Below are 12285 nucleotides of genomic sequence, written 5' to 3'. Positions count from 1 at the left end.
CACATTAGTTTCCAGCAGCAGGGGGGACAGCATGGGCATGCAAAGGATGATCTAGTTAAAGGGAAAATCCACAGCAAAACAAAATCCATCTGTGCTGCTTATCCTGTAAACCTGCAGGGTTTAAAAAAAACTAAAATAAAGGTAACCTCATAAATATGTCTACAATACTACCATACTAAGAACATGCATAACTGAGATCTATAGGAACATAAAGATAAAGGAATAGCAACAACACATTGAATGTTAGTTGACAGTAATCAGATTAATGGCGATAAAGGCTTCCTATTATGTAGATCAAATGGACACCAACATAATCTATATAAACAGATATCTATATTTGAATGCCAAATCTAAAGGCAACAGGACAAGATGCTGGAGCTGAAGGTATTCTGGTTTCCATTTGTAGTCTGAGTACTTTTGACCAATTGTGTTTGAGTGAGCTTTAGATGGTAAAGCAGGTAAAAAAGTGTCTGTGGAGAGTAAAAGAAGCAGAACACATGGGCTGAAATGCAATCTCAAAACTCATCAGCTGTCTTCTGATTAGGATGGAGCAATACAAAGCTATACAACAAAGCCAATAAAGCATTGTTGTAGTGTTTTTAAACTGTTAACTGAGTGCAAACTGGCTACTTGTGAAATAATCCAGTCATAGACATCATCTCTTAACTCCTTTCTCATGTGTCGACAGTTAAACAACAACCAGCGCACAGAAGAGGTCTTTGCCTCGACACCTGCTGGCTGTATCAGAACCAGTGAAATATTGAGGGTTGCCCCAACATGGTAAACCCTCGTCAGACCAACAGCTGATAGGATCCCATGTTGACATCAATGGCAACTGAAGCGACACTCTTGTGGAGACTAAAAATGATGTTGTGTGAGGCTAGATTTAAGAAATACCTTGGGAACAGTGCTTGCAGGAATAGTTTAACAGCATCATTTATCTGAGCGGTTGTTTACATGTCTTTGGAGCTTAATGATCACCTACTTTTATGAAACATTCAATTCTTGTGATTTTCAGCACGTGATTTAACACTTTTCAGAATGAAAACTTCTGATACTAATACTACACTCAATTTTACACTTTTAAGTCTCAAATTTAAGTGATTTCACCACAACTGCCAAAACTCACCAATCTTCAAGTATACTCAGTCACATATACTCTGGATTACAACTATAGGAGCTAAACCCACAGACATCTGTATAGATGACTGTCTCACAGAGAGAGACAAAACAATGGAGGTTTTTTTGTTCATCATTAGGATGAACACAAAATAGCAGCAGATGGAGGCAATCAATGTGTCAGTCAGAGACTGCTCAAAGCAGAACCAAGGACACGAGTGTTTGTAGAGAAGCAGGATAGATTGACAGGACTGTACAACTGCACCAAATTCCACAAACCCCACACAGATGCTAGAGACAGAAGAGAAAGACAAAAAGGGGGGAGAAGATGAAGCGAGAAAGTGGTGCGAGTCATTTCAGAAAAGTGCAAACAAAACAAGGGAAGACATTAAGAGAAGAATAAATAAATAAATAGCAGACGAACAGTGGTCTGGGGTTGCAACAGTTTGCAGCTATAATACTGACGAACACACACAACCAGATGTGGTTCACTACTGTAGTTTGCATACATACATACATACATACAGAATGCAGAGAGACATTTTGGTTGACCATAACTAGTTGAGAATACTGCGGTCAGTAACGCTGTGTTTGCTGAATATTTTCTATGATTCAGTTGTTGTTGCACAATATTACATACACAGATATATATTGTCTTCATCATGTCTGCTTATATGCTTTTTCTGCATCTGTCAACCAAGATAGTTTTACAACTGCTCAGGACCGAGCCGATAAAGAGAAAGCAGAAGCTTCACAAGCAGGCCTGTGTGACGCAGTTTTATCTACGCATGGAGACACTGAGGGGGCTGAAAACCTGTCGCTCCTCGATAGGTCGTAAAGGGATCATTCCAGTTTATTGAACTTGGATCTTATTTTCAGCGGGTCATTGGATGTTTTATTACCACTTTAGTGAATAATCAGATCTCATCAGAGTGCATGTCAGAGTACAGTCTACGTCCTTCTTCCAAAGATATATAACTGCAAAAACATATTTTGGTACCGCTTAAGTTTTTCATATTAATGGCTTATAAGTGATCATCTAAGGGTTTGTAAACGTTTCTTTAACCATAATTATAGCTAGTCATTTTGGTGAACTGATCCTTTAAATTTTAAAGTGCTGAAATCCACCTTGTACTTTATTTATTGGTGATTTCACAGAACGTTTGTTCAAGCTGAACTTGATTCACACACTAAATTATGTTGTTTTTAGGTCTCCTTCGTCAACTAACACACACACACACACACACACACACACACACACACACACACACACACACACACACACACACACACACACACACACACAAGTCATACTGACAGACTAAAACATAGGCATGGACATGAATAATTGAAAATATCTATTTGTTGTTCTCACACTTGTTTCATTGTGTTTAGTCTGAGGAAAACAGGAAACGATTGTCTCCTGTCGTCGGGGATGAGCAGTATAAGGGCATGGTTCTTCTCAGTGACAACCAATCAGCATTAACACTCATAATAGCTAAAGTATTACTTATGGAAAATGTAATTGTATATTTAAGCCATGTCTGAGTTACTAGATAGAGGAGACAGTGGTGAGAGACCAACAAAATGGGAAAGAATTTAGGTGGTTGACATTAAACCAAGATCATAATTTGGGCTCAAACACAAAACACCACAACATGGAATGAGCCTCCGCCTGCCAAACAACAAGGACGCTCCAGTGAGTGCCGAGCTGTTGTTTTAGATGTTTTCATCCCACCACCATCATTTCCATGCATTAAACATTCATTTTTGCACATTAATGCTCATCAACTGATTAAAAGATAACTCATGACATGTTGTTAATCAATAAATAATGCATTATAAGGACGCTAATAACCACTTACTGCATTGGCCTCTCCAAAACCTGCTGCTCTGTTTGGTGCGTTTTCATTTCATGCAACAATACATTTTATGAAGAGCACATAATCTTTTTCCAAAAAGTAATGAAAAAAAATACACCAAAGAGCCAGTGTTGCTCTGGGTGACATGCTCCATCATTAATTCAATTCAATTCAATTCAATTTAATTTATATAGTGCCAAATCATAACAGAGGTTATTTCATGGCACTTAACACATCAAAGTCCTTACAGCAGAACTTTACAATATTATACAGAGAAACCCAACAATTTCCACATAAACTATGAGGATACATTACATTACAGTATATCTGGGCACTGTAGTTTATTTGGATATAATCTCACATACACTGTCCTGCAGCCACAAATACTCATTAGAACAAACATTTTTTTAGTTATTGCGCCTTTGAAAATAGTTCCCAACAAATGCATTATTTGCTCCTGTCAGAGTAAGGTTTTGTCAAAACTACAGTGTCCAGCTGTCCAACTGAATCCCACGGCTTTTTTTCTTTTTTTTTACAAAAGATTTCAGTCCACAATAAACACTAATATGTTTGGAAATCAGACCCAAAGAAGTTACTGAGAGATTAACTAATGAATTTTTTTTGTTTTGCACTTTTCAGGGGATTTATAAACAGTAAAACAAAAGTACAGAATAGCTGTATCTTTTAAAGATGAACATTAAATAAATAGTAAGATAATATACAAAACATATAGTCTAAACCTGTTGTTATGTTGCCTACTTACATCTTACCAAAACAAACAAAAATCGCATAAATCCTGTAACATGCACTTGTATATTCCTCCAGATTGTATTAAAGAACAGGAAATGTTCAAATGAGATATGAGATCAGTGGTTCTTGAACACTGTGGAGTGGAAACAGGTGTTGTACCATCGCTTTAGAAATGCTCTCTTATAGAGACATCGTGTCAAAGTGCACGTCATTATCTTTTCAGAATCTTTACAGGAGCTGTACTGAAGTTGTAGTCTATTATAAAAATGCCTGATTGAAGTTCGGGGATTATCAAGAGGAATCAGGACACTGGGTTTGTGAAGAGATATTGCAGTTGAATCTATGAAATCTAATTAAAACTTTCTACATTTCCTGACACCACTAAGTTAAGAGTGAGGTACCACTTTCTAATGAGGTTTCTTTTAAAATAGAGCTTTTTGTCATAACTAGAGATAAATGAAAACATGGAATTCGTTTAACAGTCCTTTGGTGTGATGATAAATTTAAGAGCTAGCTAAAAACAAAAAGCAAGTTGAAGGAAGATACGGGTGATAATCGAAAAGAAAAGAGACCATATCTGAGATTAAGTCATTTTAGGACCAGAACACACTGTCGTGTATAACTTGAGCTGCGAGCATTGGTGGAAAGGTTGTTTCTGTTTTGCGTTATTTTTGAGTGACTGTTTACGTTAGAGGGTCTACAGTGAGACAGACAGACACACACACACACACACACACAGACGCCACTATGACGACTCGCTGAAACCCAGATTCTGAGTTTACTGTTGTGTCTCCAGAAATTTGCGTCAGTGATGCCCCGCAGAGAAACAAGCCACTGGTTTCAGCAGGTTCAAATTAAAACACATCCACTGTTTTTATCACAAATCAGAAAAAAGTTTTTGTTTTCAGCAGCGAGACCAGAATTTAAAAATGTTGAAACTACACAGATGTTATGTGGTCAGCTGGACTAACACGCTTTGTTGTAATTTTACTGAATGCGGTGGAGAGCGATGGGAGAGATAGTGAGAGGAGATGGCAAACACACACACACGCACACACACACATACAAAAGAAGTGGGGGTCCCAGGAGAGGTGTCTCAGAGGAGATGGGCTGACATATGGCCAGCAGACCACTGCACTGGGTGGGGCAGGGTGTGTGTGTGTGTGTGTGTGTGTGTGTGTGTGTGTGTGTGTGTGTGAGAGGGTGGGGCTGCTGAATGGTCTGACTGAGGGTGCAGATGAATAGACCAGTGGTTAGAGACAGTTGAAACTCAATATTCATTTTCACTGTTGCCCTGCTGCTATTTGATTGTGTGTGTGTGTCTGAAAGTTCTTTCAGATGAATAATAAGGTTTTGTTCACATGAAAGTACAACAAAATAAAAACAAAATAAAGAAAATACTAACACAAAACTACACTTTCATTGCATCAAGTTGAAATAAAAAGGAATCTGAACATAACAAAAGACAATTTCAAGTTTTGAGCATTTACCTTTTTTACTTCTTACCTGATAATTTCCATTATTTGCTGGTGTTTAATTGGTGCGGTGTTTTCACCCTGGTTTGTAAATGGTCTGGTTGGGTGAGCAGGTCTTGTGGAGATGATATCCTGTCAGCTACAGTATAACAAAATCTGTGTGGATGTGGAGACCAGTGGAGAATATTGGGACAAAGTGGGAGCAGGTCGTGTTGGAGGGTCAACCTCATTTCATCAACATGTGGGAATTCCTCCACTCTGCCAGTCAATTCCTAAACATAAACACATACAAACACACATACACACGCACACACACACACACACACACACGCACACACACACACACACACACACACACACACACACACACACACACACACACACACACCGAGACAGGGGTTGTTTGATGGGCTATTTGACTGAATGGCCTATCGTCATGGTTACAGCAGCACTCCATCAGTCCATTCAAGGAACAGATGGCCAATGTGCAACAGGAGGCATATGTTTCAATGAACACACACACACACACACACACACACACACACACACACACACACACGCACGCACGCACGCACGCACACACACACACACAGACACACACGCAAGCACACACACACACACACACACACACACACACACACACACACACACACACGCACGCACACACACACACACACACACACACACTGACTTGTATTCACACAAGGACAGACACACATACACACACCCACGACACTCTGAGTCTCATTCACACACACATGCATGGATGCGCCCCCGCTCAGAGGGAGGGTATTGAACAACCAGCAGCATATGTTCCACTAGTCAGAGAGCATTCATTCAAGGACAGACGGGGGTGGTGGGTGCTGGGTGCTGGGTGGGTGGGGGCTGGCTGTGGAGAGACGGAGGTAGGCAAAAGAGTGAGGGAGAGGGATGGATGGAGGTGAAAAGAGATAAAGGAGGAGGGAGGGGGAGATGAGAAAAGGGAGTAAGGGGCTGATTGGAGGAGAGAAAGAAGAGGGAGGGAGTGGTCAAAGAGCTCCTGCCCACCGCTGGAACCAAACACACTGGCCGACAGTGCTGATGTTGACATGGCGGTGAAGAGCGAGGCCACACCTTTTTGTTTTTGCTGTTGTATAAAAAATCCGCAGCTCTCAGTTTATAGGCATAAATTGTGAATCTGAATTTTTTTTTTTAATATTCAGTCAAACTAAGGAAAACAGCTTCCTGAAAAGTTCATTAACTAGTGGCTGCCGTTACCAGAGCTTCACTGCATCGTCCTCACTGGATCATTAACAGTCACATGAGCACGAAGTAAACTAGTTCCTAAAACCAAATAATAAGCATTGTTCAATGTTAAACTGCTGCAATACAATATTCAAATACCAGACTGTATGTGTGTTGAAATCATTTTGTCACCATCACTTTTGCAAGATCAACACAGTTTCTTCCAAAGTTGCAGTATTTTTCATAGGAAGTTCTTCCCTTTTGTTTTCTGCGTTTCCTTGCTGAGCTGTCATACGTATATTTCCGGGTAGTTGTTTGTATTTTTGTGCACAGGGGAAAATATATCATCTAAAACACAAGTGTTATTCACTGCCAGTCATTGTAAATTTGTATATAATATATATAGATATATACTGTACTGTATATACTGTATATGCTGTGCATTTTATATTTAATATTTTGTACTGCTATTTTATTGCTTTTCTATTGTTCTATTATTATCTTATTACTTCCTGTATGCTGCTGTAGCAAAAAAATTTCCCCTCGGGGATTAATAAAGTAACTACCTAACCTAACCTAACCTAAAGGCTGTGAATGTGTTGCATGGCATCGAAAGATGAATAAAACCAATACAAAATATTTTAGTAATTGTGTACTTCCTGTCTATTCAAGTGTCATCAGCAGTAATTGCAAACACCCAAAACAAAGTGTCTGAAAGTTAAGGCTTGGTGATCAGCTTCAGACTTGGCTGGTGTGGCGGCGAAGAGAGGTTACATAAGGGGGTGATCTAAGACATTTTAGGTCGGGGTAATAAAGCTGCTTCTCTCATCTGCTTCTCAGTTGGAGTTTGTTTATTTTTCTGTCATTTACCATTACTGTCTTCCTTTTTTTAATCACCTCCACTCTCCCTCTCTCTGTCCAGCTCCACTAACTACATGTTATCAACCAGCGCGCGCACACACACACACACACACACACACACACACACACACACACACACACACACACACACACACACACACACACACACACACACACACACACAGAGAGAGAGAGAGAGAGAGAACAGTGTGGGACTTGTTCCCTGTGTTTAGGCCTCAGCTAAAGAAAGCAGCTTGTATATATAGACTCTGCTGTAAATACACTGGGGTTATATTTGTTCACTATGACTCGGTGTATTTTTGGACCCCTGAGTCTCACTGGCGCGTGCCTTTGTAAAATCAACTCAAACAACAACAAAATAACAGCCGTTCCCGTCAACAAGAGTCTTTCTTTGTGCATGTTTACACACATATGTGCGCACGCACGCACGCACGCACGCATGCACACACACACACACACACACACACACACACACACACACACACGGACTATTAAACTGTCCCCATGGAGATTTCATTGACATAAAGCATTCCCCAGCCCCTTACCCTAACCCTAAAACTGTCCAAAAGCAGACTCTACCCCTGAGGACCTCATTTGTTGTCCACAGTGACACGTTCCCTTGGGTTGGTGCATACTTGGGTTTTAGTCCACATCGGGATATAAAAACATGTCCAGCGCACACATGCAAACACACACACACACACACACACGCACGCACGCACGCACGCACACACACACACACACACACCAAAGTATTGGACAAGCTAAAGTTTTAACTGGATGACAATATCAAATGTTAAAGGTCACCGATTTATTACAACCCGTCCTGAGGGTGGCATTAACGTCTGTGCCCAACTTCCTAACAATCTATCCAATAAGCTGTTATTTCAGTGTGGAGACAGAGTCATGAAAGAAGAGACATGAAAATCAATTTGAAAAAAATGACTTCATGCCATGACAGTTACAGAAGTTTCATCTCATGAGACATTGAAGATGACCTTTTCATTGTAAAATGTAAACATGTAATCGCCATCAGTGCCGTAGTTGATTCATGTAAATTATGTCATGGCAGTTTCATGTGGCGTCATTAGTATAGAAATGCCGCATGATGTCCTGAGCGGGTACTTACTGCAGAGGAGATCAAAAGAAGTACCTGATACCAGAACTGAGTAGAGTAAGTGGAGTAGAGTCGGTATCATCAGTAGAAAGTAGTGTTACCATGTTACACCTGTCTACAGGTGACTGCACAATCAGCACAAATGACCCCTCTGAGCCTTTTGCTTGGGATACTCAAATCTGAAGCGTTTTGTGGTCCCCATAGGATCTGTTTAGATCCAGCCCTCTGTGGCCACTACTGGGTACCACAAGGCTTTCATTCAAATCCCCTTTTGGTCCAACTGGGTTACACAAACGGGCATCTGGTTTGATGACCCCAGCGGGAAGAAAACCTCCGAAAGTTTAGATAAGACAGAGAGAGTGTGTGACACAAAAAAAGCAGACAGCCTGTTGAATGACCACCACCGGGGAGGAAAGAGGCCTGAGCCAATCTCAGGGAGGAGACCGCAGAAGGGGGTTTGACTGTCTGTTTGTCTCCCTGCTGTTGGAGGGACCACGCCCAGACCTCCACCACACACACACACACACACACACACACACACACACACACACACACACACACACACACAGAGAGACAGGACGCTGATCTGTCAGGGAGCCAACAGGGTTTCCTCTGATTCACCCAAGACTAGCAACTCCGAGGCTGCTTGTGCGCTGAGCTCTCCTGTCGTCTTCCCCTTTCCTCACCTTTAACTTCACCTCCTCTCACTTCTGCCCTCATCCTATTCTCTGTTGTTTTCTCTATTCTCAGTCTCCCGCCTCTCTGTCGTCCATCGCTCTGGCGGGTTTCCTTTGCTCCTTGTCTTTCTCAATGTTTACTCCTTTCGTCTTTTAACTCCTCCATTTCCCTCTAACATTTGCTTTTCTTCCCCTCTTCCTCTCTGTTTAACCTTCCATCCCTCACTTCCTCTTCACCACAGAAAACATCCCTCCTCCTGTTATTGTTATTATCTACAAGGGGCGGCTGGACCCGAGTTGTGGATGTGTGTGTTGCGTGCCCCACCCTTGTGCCTCCTCACATACACACCCACTCCACTCACCACAGTTACTAACCCCAAAACACCCACATGCTCTGTTGTTTCTTCTGCTGCCACTGGCCTGAGAAGAAAGACAGGGAGTGGACGGTGTGGTCGCAAGCCGTTAAAAAAGGTTTTATACGTCTATCAGTCTTTGAGGTGCTCAATTTAGTGCTTCTCTGAACCGTTATAACCGAAGCAGATAAAATGTTTGTCTTTTACAGAGGCCTTGTACACTATATATAAACTTACAATGCGACATATCAAAATAATGTTTGACAAGCAGCCTGACTCATATTTCTGTGAAACTAAAAACATTCGCACTACTTTTCCTCTGCAGTCACATCTATACATACAGCACACACAAAGTCATTATTTTCTTAGGAACACATTTCCATAATGTGATGTGCTTAAATCAGTAAAGTGTTCATCAAATATCTACCCTTATCTCTTCAGCAGTTATGTCAACAGTCTGTTGTCTGATGCATATATTAAATAGACTGAAACTAAAGAATCAAAGGGATTAGCCAGATTTTTCTCCTTAAATACTCACAATTTTAAAGATTTCTAGCAAATTCGCACATTTCTTGAAATCTAGTATTCGTAAAACACGTAAATACACCGATACAGTATGCAGCATTTCATATAACATGTTACTTCAATTATGATGAAGCTGTAAAACAGCATGTTGATGCTCTTGTTAAGCTACTTTACATATATTTTGGCCTGGAAGTGATTACACAATCAGGTAAAATCACAACAGAAAATAGAAAAACAACACAACACGAAGCCTACGCAAACTCCAGTGTTATTAGAATAAAAACACTGTAAAGTCATATCCAGAGAACTTCAGCAGATAATACAAGTCAAGCAGATCGGGAGTCAAAAGACTCAAGACTCATATTTTGGTGCTAAATTTACAGGACCTTTAATCTTCCCCTGTTGTTGGTATTCATTTGTTTAAGTATCAGCCTTCAACACCAGATTAGTTATTAACATTTTTCTTATTTTATTTTCTGAAATCTCCTCAGACTACAGCTGGTTCACAGCACAGCAGTCAGGACTAAAACAAATACGATCTCTCCAGCGGTAACCAGTGAGCTCTGCAGTTGAATATTCGGTGCGTGTCATCGTATTGAAATGACTACACAGCCTCGATAGACTACATCAATCTCACTTCATGATCCTTACAGATCACAGTGGTCTGCAGACTTTCTCACATTAACTGTTGCTCTGTTCAGCGCTGTAAAGCACCGATACTGCATTTAGTTCAAACTAGGGTTGTGTCATGTTGGCTTGTGTCATACTTCTGAATAATATGATGAAGAAAACTTTTTAACGTAAAATGCATCATACCGTTACACTGTGAAATGATATGAAGTGTTATCTGTGTTATGCACAGCAACAACAAGCAGGGCTGAAAGCGGCTGCACGGTGGATGAGGTATTTCACTTCAGCAGTGTGGAAAACGTTTGGTTACAAAAGATCAGATGTACAACAAACCTCGATAATATGTGCGAATATTCAAAGGCAACCTGTTCATTTGACACTTATTTTGTTGCAATTGTATAGTCTTTGAATGTAAAATAGAATACTTTTTAGTATTTTGTCATATTGTATTTTAAGGCCAGATCTCTCCCACCCCCACCACAAATTCTGAACAGCCTCCCTGCAGGTTTAATGCGTATTAAACAACAACAACAACAAAACTTCAAATTGTTCATTTAGAAACCTTTACTATTGTTTAAACATCACAACATTTCTCATGATTCGTGAAGCGCATTGCATTGCATATTTATTAAACGCACTTTTATAAATATTATTATTCACTTCCTTGAAGACATGCAGTTTGGAGCAGCATGTGTGTGAGCGCCGAGCGGATCTTTGAACTCGTGTGGATCAGCTCTGTTATGAGAAACACAGTCTCACCATCGTGTCAACAAGCTGATTCCACTCCATTTGTTTACACACACACACACACACACACACACACACACACACACACACACACACACACACACACACACACAAGAGGAATGAGAGAATCTATTTATTTTCTCGTATATTTTACAATGTTTACAGTGATACAAGAAGAATATACACACCACACATTCCTCATCAACCCACCTAATAAACAAACACACATATGCACAAATGTAATTTGATCCCCACACACTAAATTCAAATGGTATCCTCGCTAAGTGTGAAAATAATTACAGCTATTACAGAGTGGTGAAAAAAAGCACCAAAAACAACAGGTCAGCTTTGTTACAACACAGTGATGCTTCTGGGGATCTTTACAACAGATATTATATTCATGCTCACTTGACTCAGGCCTTATTCACTGATTCCCTGTCTTATAATAATCTTATAATAAGATATAATGAAAGATTTTTGGAGCTGTAGGATAAGAGTAGTGTAGTGCCTAGTTTAAAGACAATTTATATTCAGAGTGAAAAAGCAAATGTAAAAATGATACACCTTCTTCCATTAGTATCTATATCAGACAGCTAATGGTGTTGTATGTCTGAAAAAGCATCAACTTTGGTGGCCTCACTTTTTGTTTTTGACACATGATAAATGGTATCTGATTGTATAAGTGTTTGAACCTGTGGAACTGATGTTCTATTTCATTTGATATTTGATTCCAGAATCACTTCTCTACTTAAACCAGTGCCTTTAAAAGGATTATGCCACTGAATACACACAGCTTTTAAGATATTTGCCCTTTTACTATCAGAGATAAGAGACAGAAACAGGCTTGTGTTTGGCTCACTTTGTGTTTGTATGATGACTTCTCCTTCATACTGTTTTTTCTGTCACACTAATCAGATAAGTTGT

This window comes from Embiotoca jacksoni, unplaced genomic scaffold, assembly GCF_022577435.1.
Source record: "Embiotoca jacksoni isolate LCO1_2020_lvr unplaced genomic scaffold, fEmbJac1.0.p SCAF_6, whole genome shotgun sequence".
Classification (NCBI taxonomy): Eukaryota; Metazoa; Chordata; class Actinopteri; family Embiotocidae; genus Embiotoca; species Embiotoca jacksoni.
This window is presented reverse-complemented; position numbering follows the sequence as displayed.